The sequence below is a fragment of the Pygoscelis adeliae genome, unplaced genomic scaffold, assembly GCF_000699105.1.
Source record: "Pygoscelis adeliae isolate BGI_AS28 unplaced genomic scaffold, ASM69910v1 Scaffold77, whole genome shotgun sequence".
NCBI lineage: Eukaryota > Metazoa > Chordata > Aves > Sphenisciformes > Spheniscidae > Pygoscelis > Pygoscelis adeliae.
This window is the reverse complement of record NW_008825216.1, coordinates 3330589-3342644: the sequence shown is the minus strand read 5'-3', so window position 1 is coordinate 3342644 and position 12056 is coordinate 3330589. Positions and strand designations below refer to the sequence as shown.

At 51.4% G+C, this 12056-nt stretch overlaps 1 protein-coding gene across 1 annotated transcript in view; it reads left to right on the top strand.

Annotated features, from left to right (window-relative positions):
• The window catches only part of SLC35F3 (solute carrier family 35, member F3), a 56739-nt gene that overhangs the window by 26526 nt on the left and 18157 nt on the right, over positions 1–12056 (top strand). The window lies entirely within an intron of this gene.

Genomic DNA, 12056 nt, shown 5'->3' with positions numbered 1-12056 from the left:
GTGCTGCCGCCAGCCCAGAGCGGGGCTGCATTGCGCTGGTCCCTGCCCAGGGGAAAGCTGCGCCTGCAGGGGAGAGAGGCTTTCCCTGCAGGCCGGCGGTGCCGCTGGCACCTGGCAGCAGCAGCACAGAGCGGCTGTGGAGCTGAGCCCTGCGGGGTTTTTTAATTTCGTCTGCACATGATAAAAGTGAGGAGCAAGATCCTCCGGGGGAGCAGTCCCTCTGGAGACCCCGCAGCCCCGGGCCACTTCTACCTGACTGGTGCAGCGGGAGATCCTCAGGAAGGTCTGAATTCATTAGCACTCAGCTGCTCCGAGCAGTCGGTGTCCTGTTTTTGAAGACAGCAGTCATGAGGTGCATGGTATAAGCAGGAACGCTACTGCTGGAGTCAGCCTTTAAGAGCATCTGCTCACCAGCCGTTCCGCTGGGCTGAAAATACTTGCAAACGGCAGCAACACCCTGGCTGTGTCAGCATGCTCCTTGAATCGGGCCTTCCCTGTTCTCATCGCTCCTTGATGAACCCAGGAGGAGGAAGAAGTGATGCAGTGCAGTCTTTAACCGGCAATGGTCATCTTCAAAATGGATGGCCAGCCACAATCACAACGCTAATTAGATTTAGAGGATCGATGTGATATTTGCTTTGGGCAGGAAGGCAGTTTTAAGGGCAAAGTTACAGAGCCCTGTTAGGAATTCCCCATTTCATTGTTGGGCTTTTTTGAACTCTTGAGTAAATACTGTCTGGCAACTTGCTGCTGCCCATCTCGTCAGTTTGCTCCACAACTCCGTAAGGACCGTTGTTAGCTTCGATAGAGCTCACTAACTGCTCTTCACACTCTGCCTCGGCCTGCCTGCACGTGGCTTTACATGGCACTGTCAGAGCTGACAGTCCTTTTTCTTTACTCCATTTGGGCATGACGTCAGGTCCCGATGTAACCTCCCTCCCCCACACCCCACCGTGCAAATGGGCCAGTTCCCTCTCGCCCGTCCTCCACCCCTGCCCCAAACACAGCAGGAACCGGCCCTCTGCGTGCACGTCAGCATGCCAGTAATCCCCAGGCACTTGTGAAGCTTTCATTCCCCTTGCTGCCCCTTCCAGCTTCAGCCACTGCTGCTGTGGAGGTGAAATGTCCAGTCTGAGTACCTCCTGGCCACTGCTCCGGTGGGCTCTGACTAAGATTTAAGGCCAATCCTGCGTGCTACACCAGACCAAGTCAAGGGTTGCATCTCCTCGCGGGCTCAGTAACCAGCTGGTCCGTGAAGCAGTTTTTGAGCATAACTAAAAAGCTTATCTCCATGTCCAAATGTGATGTCTGCCTGGTCAGTGGGTGTTGGGAGCTTGCATATAGCAACAGTATTACATTTTATTTGTATAACGCCGATTGTCTAGTAGAGTATAAAGCAATGCAGGCTCTGGGTACCTCTAAGGTGTAAAGGCAGAAAATGTTGGATAATGCACCATGGGATAACTTCAGCTGTCTGATTGCTGAGTGCATGTTGTCACATTAAAAGCTGCTTCTTGCCAGCAATACTTGCTGCATTTTCCAAAATGGCACATCCCCTCTGGCCTGATGGAGGACCCACAGATGCCAGCCTGCCCCATGCAGCAAGCTGAAGGGGGACTTCAGAGGGACCATCTGGTCTCTGTGATAACACACCCCAGACTGAGCTCAGCTCACTCTGGTGCTTGTGGGCAGATGTGACTCTGGGAAATCTGTTGCAGTGTCTGCTCGCACTGCTACAGCCGGTGCTCTTCCTCTAAAGTATCAGCAGCAGCGCAGTGGTGCTGCTGCACTTTACCTTCTCCTTAACGCTTTCCCTCGTGTCCCGTCAGGGGTGGCTGGTGGTCCTGCTCCCACAACAAACAACCTAGGTGCAAAGTTCTGCAGTATGTTTGGGTGCACAAATTAAATGTTCGTGCTAATGCGATCCACTTCCTGTAGCCTTCGCTGCAATCACATATGTAAAAGCTGTAGAGTGTGTCCCAGGACTACTGCTTTTCACTGGAAATGGATGGAGGCAAACCGAGCAGGTTTAGTGCCCCGGGCGCAGGAAATTGTGGGTTGGAGGACCATCCCGCAGGGGAAGCTGCAGAATTTTTCCTGTGCTTCTGCAGCCCGAGACTCCCACCCTGGTGTTTTGCTAAGGCAGTTTACAGTATGTGAATTTTCCCTGTGGTTTGGTCTTGTTCTTTTAAACTTTTTTTTTCAAATGTCAGTTTAAAGAGTCTCTCATTAAGGCTTCTGAGTGTGTGCTAAGGCTTGTCTTGGAAATGTGTATTCAGGTGGTTTGTAAGATTTGTATTATTTGCTTCTTTTGGAGCCATTCTGGTGTATTATGTAAATCCATAGCTAAGCATTTCCTGGGACCATTTATTGTGTAAATGCCTAGTTTGGCACGTGTACAGTGCTGAGCAAGACCAATTGCTTCTGTCTCTCTAGTTCAGAGAAGAAAGATCAGCCTGGAGATTTTTTGTTTCATTTAAGAGAAGACAATTTTCTCATTTCATTGCCTATTAGAACGAGTTTTCTGCAAATGAGCTGGAAACTCCTGGAATGGATAAAAGTTTAAAGGCAGAACATCAGCCCCAGATCATGTATTGAAACAAGTAATGGTCAACATCAGACAGGCATTTAAAAGTGGCAGCTGGACGCTGGATTGACTTCTATGGTCATTTCTTGCATTTAATAACATGCTTACAGAAAAATATGCACAGGATGATGGGCATTAACAAGCCATTAGACTGTTATAGATAACGTCCATTTCTGAGAAACTGCCTAATCCCTCGAACAGTTATTTTTCAGTTCACGTAATCAGGTAGGTTTGGTGACAAGCCCCAGATCTACCCATTGCTTTAAGTTTCAGCTCAGGCCTTTTTCTATGTACTGACTCTGCACGAATTCACCCCCACAGCTGAGGAAAGCAGGCGTGTGGTACCTGACACCAGGAAATTCTCCATTCTTTCTTGGTTTCAAGGTTTGGCATTCCCTGGCCAGGTCATTGCTTCTCTCCTCCCTGCAAGCTCAGGAAGGGGCTGTGGGCTGTGGTTTGCCTCTGTTCCCTCCCGCAGAAAGGAGGTCTGCAAGGGGCTCTCGGGCACAGGCAGTGGGAAGGGGGTGCGATTTGCAGGCTTGCCCCCACCCCAAGCCTCCAAACTCCCTCCCCGGGGTTGCTGCCAGCCACACCTGGATGGTCAGAAGAGGCACAGAGCTCCTTGCAGGCACCATTAGCTGCAGCTCACAGGTCTCAGCAGGGGTGGGACGAGCTGTTGGGGGTCATGGCAGGACCTGCCACCCCGCAGTCCCTCTGAAGGAAGCCCCCAGTTACTTGGAGCTGGAGGTGGGCAGCACTGCCCCGTCTCCCACCTCTCTCCTCCATGGTCCAATGTCCCTGGGTCCTGCGTTACCTCACACAGCAGAGCCCTGAGACACGTCGCCATCACTTGAGTTTAAATGAAGCTGGAAATAAATGTTTTGAATTATACATTGTGGTGGAGCATCCTGTTGTGCCACTGAACTGTGCTAGAGGGAGGCAACGTAAAAGCCATTTCCACTTGTGGGTGAAAGCCCCACCAGCAGTGTTGCCCCCTCGCAGGTGGTCTGATGCCAGCGACCATGGGGCCATATCCAGCCCTAAACCTCCTGCGCGAGCAGCACCCACACCCCACGGTAGCTCCCCTCTGCCACCTTCCCACAGCTGGGCTTGGGGCTAGAGCACAGCCCTGCAACCCACTCTGCTTTTCATCTGCGGACCCCGCTCCGGCGTGGGCCCCAGGCACATGGAGGGACAGCACGGGAGGGGGGATCCCCGCGGGGGCACACCAGGGAAGGGTGAAATCCTTACTGTGGCGACCGTGAGCGGATGTGCTTGGCATGGACCTCGGCTCATTGCTGGACTGGGAGCAGCACGTCGGCTTGGCACAGCACAGCACGGGCCATGAGTGACTTGCTGCTTGAATTTCGTGCCATGTAAGATTTGTAGACATGCTCTCAAATTGACCTGACCCTGAAGACAGGAGCAATCAATTAAAGAAACGTTTCCCTGTGAAATGAGCTGCAAAAATGGTACTTTTGTGACAGCCTGTGCTTGCTATCTTGTCCTTTCTAAGGACAGGATGCTCCAAACTTGAGATTTTTCTGACATTAGCGAAGCTTTTTTTCAGCTCTTCTCAGGCACAGATCTGGTAAAGGAAAAATGCCTGATTGTGATGAGTCACTCACTAAACAGCCTAATGGTGCCCCATCTCGAGCCATTGCCGTGGGCAGTATTAGTTAAACAGCCACTTGAAACATGCCATGCATTTTCCAGGAAAAAAAGTGACACCCCTTGCCTCCAAGTCCAGAAACCAGTGCCGTCACCAGGGCTGGTGATACCTGCCAGGCTGCAGGGCTGCAGTCTCCCACTAGGTAAGGTATAACAAGAGACCGAAGGGTCAGACTTTGCAGCCCGAGTTCAGTCCCCAGCACGGACAGACCGGACTGGCTAAGTACAGGGTGTCTCTGAGGAGCAACACGGCTGCTCGCCTGGCCCCGTCCTCTGGCTAATGGCCACGGGCTGCAGCTTGCCTCAGCAGGCAGTGCAGGCAGCAAGGGTGGGCGAGGGGCATTGGCACACTCAGGGCAGGTCTCGGACCTCTGTCCTGCGGAAGCCGAGGAGGAGCTTGTGCCCTCCCAGCACTGGGAAGCAGCTTTCCTGAGCGGCTCCGGGTGCATGGGAGGAAGGCTGGAGGCGGCGGTGTATGGGTTTTGTTGTAGGAGCCTCGGACCAGCGGGGCAATAAAAGCCACCGCAGGAATCCTGGGCACCTCTCTGCAAAATGCTGAGGCTAGCAGATTTATTCACAGCGTTTTATGATCTGGGACACACCACAGGAGCCTCCGTGCAACTGTTCTGCTGGCATGTGAACCTGCGGTGACTCAGGAAAAAGGTGCTTGGGGGCTGTCTTGATAAGTAACAGAAGTTGGCTATAAAATAAACATGCGGGAAAAGCAAATCCCCTGCTCTCTGAAGGTGCAGCCTACGGGCAGCCCTCATCCTGCTTCTTGCAAGCACCCAGGGACTTCACCTCTCCGTGCCTCAGCATGCATATCTGTAAAATGGGGTTCATGAGTCTGCCCTTCGCTCACACTGCTTTGAAGTCTGCCCACCTGAGAGGCTGATATTATCATGACTGCCATTCACATCAGCGCTGGCTCAAGGAGTGAGGAAGTGGAGCTAGTGGCATGATCCTGTTTTCTGGGAAATACAGCAAGTACGTTCCTGGAGAGCATTTTTGAAGAATATTTTGGCTTAACTTGTATCTCTTGTATGCACAACAGTCTTCTACCTACCTCCACTTGTGAGCGTAATGCATGAGGGATGCTGCGGCCCAGCATTTATGAAAAAATTTCTTTTCACTATGACAAATTAAACTTGGGTTTGGTTTAGTTTCCTTCCCTCCATTTAACAGTCAGGGCACCTCATCTGTCTTCTTTGCTTTTTCTTGCTCCAACTGGCTTGTGAGTCCCCCCAGAAGACATGGCATGACATTTTAGTCCATGTCTCTTTTTTTGTACATTGAACAGAAAATGTACGACTGTTAACAGCGCATTTGCAGATTATTTATCCATGCAGGCCTAATCAGTGCAGGGATTAGCAAAACACGTTTTGCCTGCCAATCTCTAATCAAGAGGCCAGATTCACTGGCGCAGTGGTGGCTTTGCTGTGCTCCAGGGAGGCGATGCTCACTCTGCTGAAAATTCAGGAAAATTTAGCCAAATTCAGTTTGCAGGTACAGACCTTGCAAGGTCAAAGTAAGAAGCACAGTCTACAAAGAAAAAACATCACCCGCTAGCAGCAACAGCAGATCCAATCCTGCTTCAGAGGAGAAGGGTCTAGTGTGAACACTGTGACAATGAGAAAATTGTAGCAAAAGTTAACAGCCTGGAAAGGAGAAATAACCGACTTGTGCAAAGTATTCCCTTAGGATGTGTATTCCTCCCAGATATTTTCTACTTTGCTGCATCTTTCCCAGAGATGTAATGGCAGCTTCAGTGGCTTATTAACCTTTCTGGCACAGGTTTGTTCTGCAGTATCAAGAGACCAAAACCCAGCCTGGGGGAGCACACTGTGTGTGCTTTTTCTGGTTCTTGTCTACCTTTCCTCTTCATAGGTGGGGTTTTTTTGCAAAATGGAAGCAAAAAGCATTCCTTCCACTCTTGGCAGAGTTTTATACATTCATTTGCATGAGATTCAAAGCAGTGGAGAAACATCCCGACTACCTAGAAATGGTTAAAGACAAAACAGGCAGTGGAAGGTGAATAGTATTAAACATATTGTGAGCTCAGTGGGGAAAAAATGGAGCTTTACTGTCATATTTTATTTGCAAGTTTTATTTGACTGCAACACCTGCTTTCAGTATGATTAACTCTTACTTAGCATGCAATTTTGGCACTAACTACTTCTGATTTACTTCACCGGGGATGCTCGGTTCCAGTGACGGAGGTATTTTCCTAGTCTTGTTGTGCTGGAGACATGCCTAATGGGGCAGAGCTAATTTGCCATTTGCTGGGTTAATGAAGATACACACCAAAAAGATTATGAGGGAAAACAAGAACTAGTACATGAAAGATTAAGAAACCAGCAAACAATTTTGAGTAAAAATACAAACAGTAAGATCTCTATGCCTTAGGCTTTTCTGTAGTATCTTTCATCCCAGCACAGCTCCTGTAGTGCCATAGCAGCTACATGCCCTTCTCGAATGACATTACACATTTCCATCAGGCCACGCTAAGTTGTCAGGGCACCCTGTGACAAGCGGCGGGGGACCAGAATCCCCATTTGGGAGAGGGGACTGCTGGTACATCCAGCCCAGCTGGTGCTGGTCAGGACTTGCTAATCCCTTCTCAAGGGCTGTTACTGCGGGGGGCTTGTGCCACAGCAGCAGCGAGGTGGGTTGAGTCATTGCCGTGTGGTGCCCGCTGCTTTATTTTATACCTACAAGCAGGTTTCTGTCTGTCTCCACCACTGTCTTCCCATGCAGAGGATGCCCTGAAAGCCAGGCAGCCCCTTCTGCTCCCAGCTGGGCTTTATGGGCTTTATGCCAACCATCCCGGCTGGCATCCTGAGGAAGGGGGGAGCAACCAGGCCAAGCGCATGCCCCTCTTTCTCACCTGCACCATCCCATGACCCCGACACACAGCAAAGATGCCTGCTGCAGCAGCCCCCTCAGCAACGCCCCGTGGCGAGCACGTCCACTGTGTGACATCTCTCTGGAAACACTTCCCAAGGGCCACATGTAACCAGGCTGCAATTCTCTCAGTCTGCAAGTAGACCTCCTCCCAGCAGTGTAATCCTGCCTTTTATTTCAGTCATGAGCCTTCAGATTGTTTGTGAACATGGATATGACACTTCTGAGTGTGAGCAAGCTTTTCTTTATTGCTGCTGCGGTGATTAAGCCAGTACGTTTCCCTTCCAGTATCCTTCCTTTGACATTTCCATTCCAGTTTTACAAAGGCCTTTGCTGTTGCCTTGGCTAATGCCTTGCATTTATTTTTTAAACCAACTGCTGTGACTACAATGGAGCTCTAGCTCATGACGGCAGAATTGAGGAAAATAATGCAGGAAGCTAATTTATCTCAAAAATACAGTATTATGCCCCGCAACGCCATAGCTCCTTGCTGTCTGTTGCCGCCTTATCTGGAAACAGCCTGGCAGTGGTAGGAAATTACTCCTCGTGCTGGCGGATTACACAGAGTTGAGGAGAGATTGTCTCAGCGGGGTGGCTCTGCAGGACATCTGCAGGGCGGCTTACCTGCCCAGGAGGAGCTATGCTCAGCGTGACCACAGGGCCAGGGCACACCTGAGCTTTGCATCAGTGTTTCCCTATGGCCTCTCTGGCCGTTGTCCACACCGAAAGTCCCACTGCTCCGTGGGCAAAGCAGAGTGAGCCCAGCAAATTCATTTATGTATCAGCAAGCGAGCAGCAAGGCAGCTTTAGGGTTGAGGTGGTATGTGAGACCGGCAGGCGCAGGATTTCTGGTAGTGCGGGCAGGAGTAGGTTTGGTCAGTCTTTGATGACAATTTCTCTTTTAATACAGGGGGTGGGATTTCTCCTGGCAGACATGCACTGGAGGTGCCCGTGTCTGTGCTCCTTGCCCTGTGGTCCCCTTTAGAGCTGGAGGAGAGAAACAGAAGTAGCTTCTTCCTGGGCTCAGTGCCTCCTGAGATGGGCAGCAAAGACAGCTCAGGGACGTGCATCTCCGGTGACTCTGAACAGAGCCTGGGGTCCCAGCTCAAACATAAAAAGTCTTTTGTACATACCTAAAGGTCAGTGGGCAGAAGCTCCCCTCTACCACTCTGTGTCCCTGGGACTCAGCACTCTGCCAGGTTATTAGAGCCACACGCATAATCATCTCACAGGGAACTACCAGAGCATCTTCAGGGCCTCCTCCAGCTGGATGTCTTGGAGGTACGTGGAAAATAGACGTGCTATAAGTAAGTAAGGTTGCTTGCTGTTAACTGTGCCTTTATTTAAGATAGGCCAGGGTCTCTCGCTCCATAGGTGAACAGCCCAGGAGAACTTTGAAAGCTTTGCAGTGAGTCTAAGGGATGATGGGCAGCAGTGCACACTCTGTGTGAGCAGGGAGAGGGAGCCTGTGGAGGACCGTGACCGACAGGGGCTGGTTGTGTGTACACGGCGACAGCCCCGCTCAGCTCCGCTTGCCGGAAAACCCACTCCAGTGTCACGGTGCCTGGGCACAGGGCTCGCCGTCAGCAGTTGTAGGCATTTGTAGTGGTGCTGCGCCTAGCAAATGCTGTATGCCCATACCAGCCCCTTGCAAACACTGCGTACTGCTAAAAATCACTGCTCCCCGCAGGCACGGCCCCTCCTCGCAGCTGGGCTGCCTGCGGGCTGCCCACGCCTGCCACGTGCCAGCAGCATCGGGCTGAGCAGCACACAGGGCAAGGGTGAGTGGCCAGGGGCACAGGGCAGCGCCTGTTTACAGGATCCCTGCTTGCTTTCTTTGCAAAGCACACCTCTGCCCACATTAGCAAACAGCAGGGATTCAGTCCCAGACACGAACCCAACAAAGAGAAGAGTCTGCAGCCTCCAGGCACCTGGTAACCCTCCCTCTTCACCCCAGATGAGCTAGAGCTAGCTGTGCAGCGGGACCGGCTCACCAAAGCCTGGATAAACTGAGGCAGAAAGTGTATTTTATCCTGGAAATGAGATAGCTTGGCTGCTGGCCCCAGCAGTCAAAGCTGGAGGAGGCTGGTGGTCTCTCTGCCAGGCATTTGCCCAGCAGCTCTTCCACCACTATTGCATACTTGTCCCAGGAGGAGACACCCAGCACTGTCTCCCCACTGGCCTGGAGGCAGACAGCTTGCTCCAGTGCAAGCAGAGGACTCTCTCCGTGTCCTGCCCTGGTCAGGCAGACCCGCAAGAGTCCGTCCTGTAAAACCTCAAGGAACTGACCCCAGCTCCCCGTCTGTCCCGTGGCTTTGGGAGACTTGGGGTCAGGCCTCACACGAGGGTCCACAGTGCTGAGCTGAGCTCCAAAGGATGCTGAATGCTTACAGACTGCCCTCCAGGTAGGGTGGGTTTTGTCTTTCTTAAAAAGTAACTTTTTCATTAGCAGATGAGATATTGTTAAAATATTCATAGGCAGGCTCTCCTGGCGCAGCCAGGCATGCCTGGAGCACCACAGGACACAAGCTCTGTTTTTGCCAAAGAGTATCCGTAAGACGTCAGGATACTCGTTGGGTACAATGTACCCTTGTGGGCAAAACTGAAATTACTGGACAGCAGGAGCAACTGTGTCCAAAATGTTCTGTCAAAATATTTAAAGTTGAAGGTTGGTTTTTCTGGCGTGATTTTGTCCCCTGACTGTTTTGGGGTTACGGTGTAGGTTATATCACAGTCCTGTCTTGCTTCCCGTAACTATTTATCTACCGTTACTCACTGACAACTCTCTTCATCAAATGCTTCCTGGTACAGCTTCACAAGCTGCGTTATGGCACGAAGGAAAAATCAGTTTCCCCGATAAGCAGTAGCAAACCTGGGGAGACAATTAATTGTGAGGGGGTTATTGTACGGCGTATAGTCATCCGGGCGCATGAAACATACCACATTTCCCCTAATGCTCCTCAGACTTCACTGAAGATGCCAGGTCCAAGAAAGCCATCTAACCCATCTGCTACCCCCACAAAGAGCCTGCGGTTCACCAGTGCACCTGTTTAGGACAATGGTGCTCGCTGTGGACATGGGTGCACGTCTGGTAGCACCCTACACAGCCCTGGGTGTCCTCAGGGAGAAGCTCCCTTACAACCCCATGCTGGATGGGGAAATCTCTGCCATAGGAGGTCTCCTTTGGAAGCTGGAGCCAGCCTACAAGAAGCAATTCAGACTTGGTGAAACCAGCCAAAACAGCTAAAAGGAAGCTTTATTGTATAGGCCAGTGAGAGGAGACTCCCAAAGGGGGAAATGGAGCTCAGGGTCCTGATCTGTGCCAGGGCAAGGCTGTCCTTTGGGGCATTGTGGCACTACACTGGGTGCTTCAGGGATGGGAGTGACTGCCAGGCTGTGCCACCAAATGCATCCAGTGGTATCTGCTAAACAAGAATCAGGCCCACAGTACAGTAAAAGCACATGTTTCTACTGTATATGAAATAGTAATACCCAATTCTATATATGGGGAACAGATTTTTGGTAGGAGGAACTTTTTTTTCCCCAGAATGAATCCCAACATAAATTCCATTTTAGTCCTTTCATTTGACTACGGCCTACCCTCTCATACTGGTCTTACTTAACATCATTTAATTTAAGCTGTGCCTGCGTTTTTTGCCTTCGGAGCATTAGACTGGCTGCCTGTGACACCCTGGCAGGCAAACCCTCCCCGGTGTCTTGGGAAGCAGGTTTAAGCCTCTAGTGAAGTTCGGGATTGGGTTTTTCAATGTCTCTCTGCATCCCTGTGCACTCCCTGCGTCCCCTGAGGCCAGTGGCTGGTACAGCCAGTGCTTTGCAGGGCTGAAGGCCAGACTTGAAGTGGGTATAGTGTTTGTGGAAGGGGAGAGTGGATCCAGGCCACGTGCTGAGCACAGGCAGCGTCTGTCGGTGCCGCGCACATCCCTGAACGGCTCTGCACGGCACCGGCAGGTGGGAAGTCAGGCTGTGGTTTCTGGTGCAGAGGGGAGAGCGGTAGCGCTTGTACGGATACAGAGATGCAGTTAACAGGTTTGGCAGGGAATAGGCTGCTGCCAGCAAGTAATTTCACAGAGGACAAGGGACACTGATGTGCTGGCTGTGACACCGAGTGACGTGATGCAGAACCAGCAGTTCAGATGAAAGTGTCCATGTACAGCAGCCAAAGCCCAGGGTCATCACATCCGGAGATGGGCAAGTTCTGCGCAGCCATGACTCGGTATGAGAAACCGGGAGGCGACAAAACCCAACAAACACAAAAAATGCATTTCCTCTGCCCTGCAGCCTTGTACCTGCTGCAGCAGAGGAGGGTGTAGACAGACACAGAGTTAGTGAACTCTAAGAGCTCTGTGAACTGAAGAGGCTCAGAGCGTGGATGGATTTCTTTAGGTAATCACCTGATATAGCCCTGTCTTCTGAGAAAAAGTGGATCAAAATCACACTTTCATCAGACCCCAGATAATGAGCCTTACATGCCCAGTCTCAGGAAACAACTTGAAATTCAAGGCAGCAGTGAACCTACTTGGCATTCGTTGTCAGAGGAAAATTTAATTTTGCTCAAATTCTGTCAAAGCACCTCATTAAAGTACTTTAGGGCTTCAGGGGTTTTGCAGGTTTGAAAGCAAGCAAAGCCAGCACAGGCCACGGCACCACCGTTGCCTGCCACCTGCACACTTGGGCAGGCTGCAGGCTGCACCCTCCGCCTCGCAGACCGCTGCATTTCTTCTTTGTGTAATCGAATTTCCGTGGAGCCGGCAGCTCCCAGCTCTGCTGCCCGGCAGAAGCGGGTTGCATGCAGGCTTCCCCGCGCAGCACCTCCACAGAGGTGACCCCCGCAGCCCCCTCCCGGCCCCCACCCGCTGCCTCCCCAGAGACGTGC